Source organism: Patiria miniata, unplaced genomic scaffold, assembly GCF_015706575.1.
Source record: "Patiria miniata isolate m_02_andy unplaced genomic scaffold, ASM1570657v1 HiC_scaffold_20, whole genome shotgun sequence".
Taxonomy (NCBI): Eukaryota; Metazoa; Echinodermata; class Asteroidea; order Valvatida; family Asterinidae; genus Patiria; species Patiria miniata.
The window spans coordinates 15,499,163-15,507,671 of NW_024037059.1; positions in this window are offsets into that span (position 1 = coordinate 15,499,163).

Genomic DNA, 8,509 nt, shown 5'->3' on the forward strand with positions numbered 1-8,509 from the left:
AAATTGGTGAATGGGCCAGTGCCATCATTATTATCAGAAGAGCAGTTGAAAAAAAAAATAGAAATGAAAAGACATTATAAAGTTAGAAGAAAAAGGATAGAAGGCCAAACTCTTGAAATTGTAGGGGAGAAGTCCTGGTGTGCAGAGGGGGAGAACCATGCTGCTTCCTGGCCAGATGGAAGATGTGGTGGACAAAAAGGCCCCCTGCATCCTAAAGACAGAAGCTGTGGTGTGTCAGGCACAGGGAACCAGTCCTGCCAGATGGATCCATGGTAAGTTTAATTGAAGTTTTCTAGAATGAATTCATGCACTGTGTACATCCTCATTGCTTGCTAAACCTACAGTAGAATGTGTATCTCATGGCTAGGAGTAAACGCTATCTGTCTGCATTACAGGAAAACAGTCTTGTGCATTATAGTCTTCAGTCTGTGGCAATACCAATTAGCGTTAATCTGACACACAGAAGTGAAAGTTAAGAGTAATAGGGGTCCGTTATTTGTCATTCAGAATTAAAATTTGATCAAGGCAATCGATCAAATGAGTCCTACAGTAATACAGAGATGCAACCAGTGTACTGGTGTGCAAACATCTCACTCAATCTTTCTGGACTCGACACTCACTGCAAGTACTCAAAGTGCTGCTACCCAAATCATGGTCGAATGTCGTGACCTCTGCACTCCAATCCTATGATTGGATAAAACCTTGGGTTTGAGCAATCACTGCAGCCTCCCATAGATTCATCACCTACCTGATAGGTGGTTGCATGGGGGAATCCCCTGCCAAGTCTCTGTTTATAACAGGACCTTTTGTGATCATAAATTTGTGATCTTATATTTCAAATGCATTCATTTGCCAGCAGTGAAACCCTGGCATCCATGTGTGTTGTGAGTGATCCTAAATTGCAATTCACTTTTAGTGAAGTCTTAACTCTAGGCAGCAAAAGCAGTCTTTCTGTTTACAACAGAAAGTTGAGTTATGGATCAAGTTTTCTAGATTCTAGCGAGAAACTTTGTATGCAAAGCTCCCATGAGTAATTTGAGCAGCATAGTTTTGCTGCGTTCTTTCAGTGTGTTACTGAAACATTCATTTTCATGTATGTAAAAAGTTGAATATTACTGCCAAGGTGCAGTTGCAAGTGAGATATGTGCACAGTTCTCATAAAGAAGCTAAAACGAATATCATTGCCTTCTACCAACCAAAAAATCCTAACTGTTTCTTTTTTGTATACAATGTACAAAGAAATAGCCTTTTTCAAAAACAAAAAAGACATTTAATCACAACGTGATCTTGAGAGTCCTGAAAGATCTTCACCTTAGCTTTACATGATCAAATCATCAATGTTATTTCAGTTGATGTATGTGGACATATGTCCGCTGCCTTGTGGAAGAAAAAATGTAAATATAGCAGCTGAGAACTCAGTTCAAAGTAAAGTTCACTTGGACTTCATCTGACTAGTCGTACCAAGTTAGTACACGCTCTAAAAATGGGCGTACATTTTGTACATGTCAATGTTCATGTACAACAAGGTAGTAAACAGCTGTAACTGAATCTTAAACAGATGTCGGACCATTTAAGCATTTCCTGCTAAGAAGTCAAATCGATGAGTAGATTTTACAAAACTAAACAAGGTTTGCTCTGAGTTGGACGAGTTTGGTTTCATTTCTCATGCAACCAAATCCGCGAACTGTTCACAAATCCTTCAAAGATTGCTGAAACCGAAAGTGATATGCAAACAATTGTTTTGTATTGCCAGCAAAAGGAATTGTTCTATCAGGTATGACTCACAACTTTACAAAGTAAAAATTGCCAAGCCATTGATTGTAGCAAGATGGCTGTCTTAAGTACTGTAAGTAAGAACGATTGTGAAAGTAACTTCTTACACAGTTTCCAAAAGCATTTGTTTACAAACTATGATAACCTGATTCAGTTTTGACCCCAGCCAAACCGGCAATGTTAGGAATATTGCATTTTGGCATGACGGTGTAACCGTTGTGTTTCATTTTGTCAAATAAGGTGAAGATCTTTCAGGACACATGTTGGTATTGCCACAGACTGAAGACTAGCTACGCTCCATGCTTGAACCCTTTAGTGACCACACTTCTCTCAGTGTGCATTGCACTTTGCAATGTGCATTTTATGATGCAAATATTGTGAGGCGTCACTTTCCAAATTCAAACATTCAAATTCTCAACTTGTATCTCAATGACACTCTGTACCTGTAGTGTTGTAAAATCAGATTTTATAACCAATCAATTTTCATGTAATGCTGCAAAAAAAATTCAGCTGGTTGAAAATGTTTGTCCTGTGTGGCTACTGCGGACAATTCAGTTCTGGTCACCTCTGGCCACTGTGGTCACTAAAGGGTTAAAAACGTCCAAGGTTCAATAATTAATTATTCAGGTCAGTTTAAGATCAGTTTAGTCTCAAGAGGGTCGATAAAATGTACATGTACATGTAGGATAGTTTCTTGTGTTGGGACAGTTAATGTCTTTAGGAATGCAGGTATACTTAGTGCTTTTGGTTATTGACAGAAATCAGTAATTTCAAAAATTTATGGAAAATGTAAACTCTAGCAAATTTTGTTGTTTCATGTAAACTTACCTGAAGACTGTTTTTTAGAAAATCATCAAAAAGTTGTGCAGAGTGAATAGTCAATAAAACCAGGAGGAAAAAAATCGAACATGAATGTAATTAACTCTGACAACCAGGTTAAAATTAGGTCCTCAACAAATTTGCAAAATTCTATTCTTCTAAAAAGTCAACGTTTTTTAACATTCAACACTTTATAATTAACAGAACAAAAACTACTTAGCAAAGTTGATAATAAGCAGGACAAGTTCTTTTCAGAACTAAATATCTTCTAAGCAGTAGTTATTACCACATGGTGTTACCGCAAACCGAAACGATACCGATACCCCACCGTGCAAAGCCTCAAATCTTATAACACTTTATAATGTTTCCCGTAAACAAGCCTGAAGACCTTTTCTCAGAAAATCAATGACTAGTTGTGCAGAGCGAATAGTCAATAAAAACCAGGAGGACATAAATTGCACATGAATGTGATAAATGACAAATCATTGTAGCGTCAAACACTGATAACCAGGTTAAATTAGGTACTAAACAAATTTGCAAAAATTATAACCAGAAAAATGTTCAACTTAAACTGTAAGACACTACACCTAAGCCTTTGTGAGAAACCTGCGACACTGACAGAAGAACAAATGCCAGGCACTTTGACTTAAATCTCAGACTTGACTCACATCTTATCGTGACTCAATCATTGAAAGGACTAAAATCAGGATATGTTAATAACGTGATTAAATGAAATCAAGTGACTCGCATACTCGGAAAATATCAGTGAGAATGAAATTGAACTTAGCACTAAATTTTAGTAGTATAAATTGTCCTTAGGAATATATTCAGATACTTGTATTCTCCAAATAAATTAACCTTACTTCTAGAAAAGTCGGACAGGCAAAAGTCGTGTTTTTATGGACGTGTTTGCAAACAGAAGAAGTTGCAAATTTAATTATTTCTCTAGGGTAGAGTTATTTAAAAACTCTCAAGTCATGAAAGTCCCCTGGTTTCCTCTGCATATTAATTACACTTTATAATGTTAAGAGAGAGGATGGGTTTAGCCTAAAGAATTAGTTGTTAAACACGTGTACATGTACATGTAGGTTGTTCAGCAAATTGCATAGATGTCAAAGGTGGAAAAGTTCACATTCTGTCTCGTATGAAAAGGTCGTTATAGGCAGGCCCCAGAATAAATCTTGAATAATAAATTGGCAGTTTCGGTGATTGGATATCTAGAAAAACAGATAATTAGGAAGAACGTTGTTTTGCAGTTCTGCATATCCATTGGAGTAAGTTCAGACCGTAAATGCAATTTACAAAGATAGCAATATGCAGTGAGGCACTGCAATTCTGTGCCACATATTCAAGGTGTCATACCTTTGTTGAATGATTGACTTGTAAAATAAAGTCAGACTTTACAGGAAAGAAGGCAAAAAGAACAGTGAAAAAAAACTGTCGAGAAAAAAAGGCAATTCACTACTTAATGTTTCAAAGAAAGCAGGGAAAAGCTGAGAGATATGTAGATGGCCTGCACAATGTGTACAGGCCGGCCCATTGAAATACACTCATATTGAGTTTATACATGTATGTACATGTAGACAATGTCCCGTGTACATGTACAGTCTCTGCAAATGCTGCAGGTACATGCAAATGATTTACAAGTAAGAAATTGTATGATTGATCTTTTTGAAACTGAAAACTAAGATTGGAGTAATATGATCCACTCCTTGGTGGTAATGAAACCAAGAAAATGTCTTGTACAGTATAAAATAATGTACATGTAGGCCTACACTTAAAAACGGTGTGGAAACTCAGGCTTTTTTAACAAGGTAGGGTCTGACTATGTCGTGTTTCGGAATCCATTATCATCTAAGAAACTGTCATTTATTCATTTGTCCTGGGGCCTGCCTAGGTTTGCATGTGAGCATAAATGTGCAATATCTGTTGTAATGTAGGCATGTAGCAGTATGTTTACTCCGAAATGCCATGATACACATTTAGGTTTAGCGAGCAAAACTGATGAGGATGTATGTTGTCATTGTACAGTGCATGAATTAATGAAAACTTCAATTAAACTTGACCATGGATGGCGGGACAAGACTGTCCCTGTGTCATGATGCCACAGCTTCTGAGGATGCTGAGGGGCAGATTGCCACCACATCAACAGTGGCGTAGCTAGAATGAAGGAGGGGCCTCAAAAAAAAAACAGGAGGGGACAAATTGAAATCCCAGAAATGTTCATGTTGGGCAAATGAGAGAACATTGTATTTAATTTTGACCATTTGGTTGCACATGTTCGCCATACATGTTCTCGGCCACTTGTGTATTTTCATACATGTCCGCCCAAAAGGGCTGAGCATGGAATATAGAAATCTTTTTGTCCAATTGGACAGACAGCCCCCTTCCTGTATCTGATGGAAGGCCCCTCCCATCCCCATTTGCTACGCCACTGCAACATTGGCCACGGAACAGCATGGTTCTTCAAAAAAGATGCACATCAACCTCCCAAATTAAAAAACCAACAACTTATTACAAAAATGTCCAAAATTCTTGCACACAAAATCTTGTGTCACATGTTTGTTGGCAATAATGTAAAAAATTGTGCCATATTTCAGTTAATTATGGCTACCGTCAGTTTTGAAAAAAACTGATTCGCTAAGAGTTTGGCCAGAAATCTTGAGAAAAGAAGCATGTACTCAGTAACGAGAAAATTATCTGCAAATTTTATAAAAAGGTTTTTTTTTTCAATCGAATTAACTTTGTCACTCTCAAAATTCCCAATCAAATGTATGTTGGTCAAATTCAACTTGTAATATTTGAATTCAATCCACTAATTTAAAATGAATTTAGTTTTCTTGAAGATCGATGATGGCACAATGAAAAGTTACTTGGACCACTTACTCTTTCCTAAGAGAAAAATCTAGTAAGATACCGACCGGTATTTGCTCATTCAAAATAAAGACTTCATACAAATGTCGGAACTTAGTACATCTCAAAGTGTGTGTATACTTGGCAAAATGGCCAAAAGTACAATATTTATCCAAAAAACTCAGTTTGAACAAATCAAGTTACTGCAGTGAACTGTTGCTTTGAATTTGGACTAGTTTGACTAAAATATGTTTGAAATTTTGCAATAATTCCCACTTCCTAATTAGAAAAAGACTAGTTACCGGTACGTGAAAATTCCAATAAATTTTCAATCGCTTATTGTAACATTGACTTTCAGGCAACCATTAAATAGTGCAATTTTGAGTTTGCACTAAATGTCTTGCAAAAAGTAGACGTTCTTAGAACTAGAAATAGTGCTGCCAAAAGTCATCAAAGTACTCGGAATATCTTTTGTTACTCCTCGTGATCATTCTAACATACATTTGTGAATCTGATGAAAAGTTTGATGCGCAACAATACTTAAGAAACAACCTGCCAAATGTGGTCATGTTTGAACGTATAAATTAGTGAAACCTACTTGCAAAAATTATTTATGCATTTTGCAATTGACGTTTACTGAATTGGTGTCAGCCTTTGCCAATTCACCTTTAATTGTGCATGTCTGTCTAAAGCTAAAATAAACTTACAATTACTTGTAAAAATCTGACGACACACTCATGAGATGAACTGATTACTGTACATGTTGATGCGATAAACGGCAGGGAGATTTCAGAGTTATATCATGGAGTTATTTATATAAATGGTGGTTGAGATAAATGCCCTAAAATCTTATTGCATTGGAAATATCGGAGAAAGCTGGCAAATTGTAATCTGTTTGTATTGCATTTCATTCAAAGGGATCAGAACCATGATGCAACAGTGAACAACGGAAATGTTGAGTGAGACAATCATAAGTAGATGTGAGAGAGATCTCTACTTTGGCAATTTTTGGAGTGATTGTTGGTATACAATTTCCATTGCAATACTTAGTAATTGAAATGGTTAATACGGCATTGACTTTGTCAGGAAAGTAAACTGATTGTTAAAGTTCATAAGGATCCTTATCATGTTGGAGTTAACCAAGTCATTTGTGATTATTTGGACTTGCAAGTTTGGGGAGTTAGTGTGCACTAAGATCAACTGATCATGAGTTGATGTAGATAGAGGGCGACTCGCTGGACTTGTCGGTGTCTGTGGGCGGGGAACACCATGCGTGCACGCCTCGGGGGACTTGTATGCGTTGGGCTTTTTTTTTGGCCAGTTCAAGTTCAAGGCCAAGTTCAAAGCCAATGTCAAGTTCAAGTTCAAGGTCAAATAAAAAAAAATACAAATTACCATGTCTCACTTGTATTTTATTCCAATATTTTATTTCAAATTAAATAACCAGAGGGCGCCCTTTACATTAGAATATTTTTTCAAGTTCCACTTGGCACAAGAGGGCGCCCCCAATATTTTACAATTTTAACTTATATAAAAAAAACAAGTTAAAATACGCGAAGGGCGCCCTCTTTGACAAAGTTCAACTTAAACTGTTCAGTACTATAAAGGGCGCCCTCTTGTGCCAAGAAAAATTTTCAATTAATTTTTTTGAAGGACGCCCTCTTGCGACAGTTTTCATTTTAAAATTTAGTTTGTCCCAAGTGGGCAACCCACACATTGCTGTCTAAAAAATAAAGATAAATAGATCACAAGAGGGCGCCCTTCAAAAAGTGTTTAAGTTAAACCCCACTCAAGAGAGCCCTTCAGTTGGAACCCCCCCCCCCCGCACTCTCCGACATCCAAAGGACATATCTGCTGTCTACTTAGATCAAATTTGCAGCAAGTCTTAGATAATACGTTTGTTTCTTCTCGCAAACATAATTATTGCAAACGAAAAACGTGCCTTGAGAAAAAAATCTTAAAAATACAACTTAAATTATTCTAGTTTTCAAATTTCAAATTGCCAAATTTGTAATTTTTCCTTGAAATACTGAAATCCACGAATAGCTGGAAATTTTTCCGCTGTTTCCGCAGTAAATTGTGTCAAATTAGCCCTTCTTGTATACTAGTATAACCAATTTGTTTTGAATCGTAGCATAGAAAATAGGGAATTTATCCAACAGGATGATAGCAATGTTCTGTGCTGCAAACTTGTACCAACAGACAGCAGATATGTCCAAAAGAAAAACACCATCACACCAAAGAAATCTCATTTTAATTAAAGTAGCAAATGAATCTACAATGGCACATTATAATATATTACCTTACCAATAAATATTACCTTGCCAAATACATTCAATTTGTGACTAAAGGCATGATATAAAAATAAAAAATGTTACATTCTTTAACTCAATAAAAATTGTTCATACGTTGTTTTTTTTCTTCTCATTAATAGAACTCTTTTCTCTGAAATGTCGGAAACAGATTCATTAAAAGGGTTATGTTGATAAAATATTTCACGATTTCAAAGTAACCAATATTTTAACTAATGGTATCACTGCCATCCAAAATTATCAAAACTCCAGCAGTAAAAAGGATACAATGGCAGAGATCAAACAGAACATCATCACATCAGAATTCAACTATTAATGTGTTATTAATATAATCTGCATACCTCTGTTTACAATTTAACATTCATAAAACTGCCATATTGATCAATTTATATTGATCAATCATTATAATGTGCCATTGTAGATCTATACAAATATAAAATTGCTCGCATTGTTTTTCAGCTAAATTTATTTTTTTTCAGTTAAAGACAACTGCCCAGGCACATGTCAACAAATTTGTCTGGAAAAAAAAAGGTTTGCACAATTAACCTTACCTAACTTTCTGTTACGTGTCTAATTTTGTGAAAATTAAAAAAGTTACTATTTTAACGGAAATTAGTTTAACCAGTTTTAGACCTTCATTTTGAGTTACAAACACTCGGAATCAAAAAGGAAAAGTCTAGAGAGCATCACAGTTAATGCAATTCATAAGGTTTGTACTTTTGCACGAGTTAAAATTTTACGTCTTAACAAAA